The sequence below is a fragment of the Passer montanus genome, unplaced genomic scaffold (assembly GCF_014805655.1).
Source record: "Passer montanus isolate IOZ18808 unplaced genomic scaffold, ASM1480565v1 scaffold396, whole genome shotgun sequence".
NCBI classification, from domain to species: domain Eukaryota; kingdom Metazoa; phylum Chordata; class Aves; order Passeriformes; family Passeridae; genus Passer; species Passer montanus.
Window position 1 is genome coordinate 1 of NW_024368774.1, and position 2,891 is coordinate 2,891.

Sequence of the window (2,891 nt, forward strand, 5' to 3'; positions counted from 1 at the left end):
CCCAAAAACCGGGGAGGGGGGCAAAAAATGGGGTGGGGACCCCAAAACCGGGGGGGACACAACAGAAACAATGGGGGGGGGAAGCCGGGGGTCCCCTGGGTGTCATTGGGGTCCCCTGGGTGCCCCCAGGTGACATCGGGCTGCCCCGGGGTGGGTGGCACTGGGGGTGACACTGGGGGTCCCTGGGTGACATCAAGGTCCCCTGGGGTGGGTGACACTGGGGTCCCCATGTGTCCCTAGATGTCCCCCCGCTGTCCCCAGCTGTCCCCAGTGTCCTCCTGTCTGTCCCTTGTCTGTCCACAGTGTCCCCAGTGTCCCCAGGACTGTCCCCACTGTCCCCAGTGTCCTGGTGTCCCTGCTGTCCCCACTGTCCCCACTGTCCAGTGTCCGGTGTCCCCGTGTCCCCAGGCTGTCCCTGCTGTCCCAGTGTCCGGTGTCCCCATTGTCCCCGTGTCCCTGGTGTCCCCGTGTCCCTGGTGTCCCCACTGTCCCAATGTCCCCAGTGTCCCCAGGACTGTCCCCAGTGTCCCCAGTGTCCCAGTGTCCAGTGTCCCCAATGTCCCCAGGACTGTCCCCAGTGTCCCCGTGTCCCCACTGTCCCCGCTGTCCCCAGTGTCCCCAGTGTCCCAGTGCCCAGTGTCCAGTGTCCCCAGGACTGTCCCCAGTGTCCCGCTGTCCCCAGTGTCCCCGTGTCCCCGTGTCCCCGTGTCCCCATTGTCCCCGTGTCCCCAGGACTGTCCCCACTGTCCCCGTGTCCCCAATGTCCCCAGTGTCCGGTGTCCCCGTGTCCCCGCAGGAGTCGCGGGGCCGGCGCTCGGTGCTGGCGGCGGCGCCGCTGGAGCTGGGGCGGCTGGCGGGGCTCGGGGACACGGCGCTGTCCCTGTCCCTGCGGCCCCGCACGCGCAAGGTGACAACGGCCACGCTGCGGCTGCGGCTGCGCGGGAGCGTCCTGATGGAGGGACACCCCACGTACGGCACGGGGACACGGGGACACGGGGACACTGGGGACACTGGGGACAGGGGGGAGAGGGACATTGGGGGAGGACTTGGGGACATTGGGGACACAGGGGGGACATGGGGACACTGGGGACAGGGGGACACTGGGGTGACCCCGGTGTCCCCGCGGTGACAGGGACAGTGGGTGACACAGGGGTGACACAGGAGTGACACAGAGGTGACACTGGTGTCCCCACGGTGACAGGGACAGTGGGTGGCAGCCGAGCTGGTGGCCCTGGAGCAGGAGCAGGCCCGGCTGGATGCTGAGGCCCCGGAGCTGGAGCGGGAACTGCGGGCACTGATGGACAGCGGTGAGGGGACAGCGGGACAGGGGGACAGGGGGACACTGGGGACATCAGGCATACGAGAACAAGGGAAAAGAGGGACACCAGGGGACATCATGGGGACATCGTGGGGACATGGAGACATCGGGGCCACGTGGCCCACAATGTCCCCCATGTCCTCCTGGTGTCCCCAATGTCCCCAATCCCCCCAGTGTCCCTTCAATGTCCCATTGGCCCCAATATCCCCCAACATCCCCACTGTCCCCAACATCCCCGCTGTCCCCAATGTCCCTGATGTCCCCCGATGTCCCCGTGTCCCCGCTGTCCCGTGTCCCTGATGTCCCCATGTCCCCGCTGTCCCGTGTATGTCCCATTGGCCCCAATGTCCCTGATTTTCCCAATATCCCCCAACGTCCCCGCTGTCCCCAACATCCCCGCTGTCCCCAATGTCCCTGATGTCCCCAACGTCCCCGCTGTCCCCATGTCCCCAATATCCCAGATGTCCCTAATGTCCCCGCTGTCCCGTGTCCCTGCTGCCCCCCGCTCTCCCACTGTCCCCGCTGTCCCCTGATGTCCCCATGTCCCCGCTGTCCCCCGATGTCCCCGTGTCCCCGCTGTCCCGTGTCCCTGCTGTCCCCCGATGTCCCCGTGTCCCCGCTGTCCCGTGTCCCCATGTCCCGCTGTCCCGTGTCCCCATGTCCCCATGCCCCGCTGTCCCGTGTCCCCGCTGTCCCCTGATGTCCCCGTGTCCCCAGGCGCGGACCCCGCGCGCGAGGAGCGGCTGCTCCGGGCCTGGTTCTCGCTGGTGCAGCAGCGGAATTTGCTGGTGCGGCGACAGGACCAGCTGCAGCTGCTGTGAGGGGACAGCGGCGACACCGCGGCGACACCGCGGGGACACCGCGGCGACACCGCCACCCTCCCTCCGCGTCCCCTCCCCGTGCCCCCCCCGCTCCGGTGTCCGCGAGGGGACCCTGGGGGCGCTGCCGGGGGGCTCTGCCAGCCCCGGTGACACCTCCTTGTCCCCTTCTTGTCGCCTGGTGTCACCCCCAGGGCGCAGGAGCGGGACCTGGAGCGGCGCTTTGAGCTACTGAGCCAGGAGCTGAGGGGACTGCTGGGGACAGAGGGTGCGACACCGGGGACAGGGGACACGGGGGACAGGGGGACACGGGGGGGCACTGGGGACACTGGGGACACTGGGGGGACACTGGGGACAGAGGGACATTGGGGACATGGAGACAGGAAATACGGGGGGATGCTGGGGACAGAGCAGGGGACATTGGGATGCTTGCCATGGAAACCGAGCATAGCAACGCGGGGCTAGGGATGGTTGCCATGGAAACTGACCATAGCCACAGGGGGCTGGTGATGGCTGCCATGGAAACTGACAACAGGATCAGGGGGATGGGTAAGATTGCTGTGAAAACTGACCATAGCAACAGGGGGTTGGCGATGGTAGCCATAGAAACTGACCACAGCAACAGGTGGCTGGGCATGGCTGCCATGGAAAGTGACCATGGCAACCGGGGCTGGGGATGGTTGCCATGGAAACGGACCATAGCAACGGGAGCTGGGGATGGTTGCCATGGAAACTGACCATAGCAACTGGGGGGG

General features: G+C 67.0%; 1 long non-coding RNA gene across 1 annotated transcript; it reads left to right on the top strand.

Annotated features, from left to right (window-relative positions):
• Nucleotides 1-1,150: 1,150 nt before the first annotated feature.
• Nucleotides 1,151-2,390, top strand: LOC120506557. Its single transcript, XR_005628535.1, has 3 exons — nt 1,151-1,307; nt 2,036-2,135; nt 2,331-2,390. It is a non-coding gene; the product is annotated as an uncharacterized LOC120506557 (long non-coding RNA).
• The last annotated feature ends 501 nt before the right edge of the window (nt 2,391-2,891 follow it).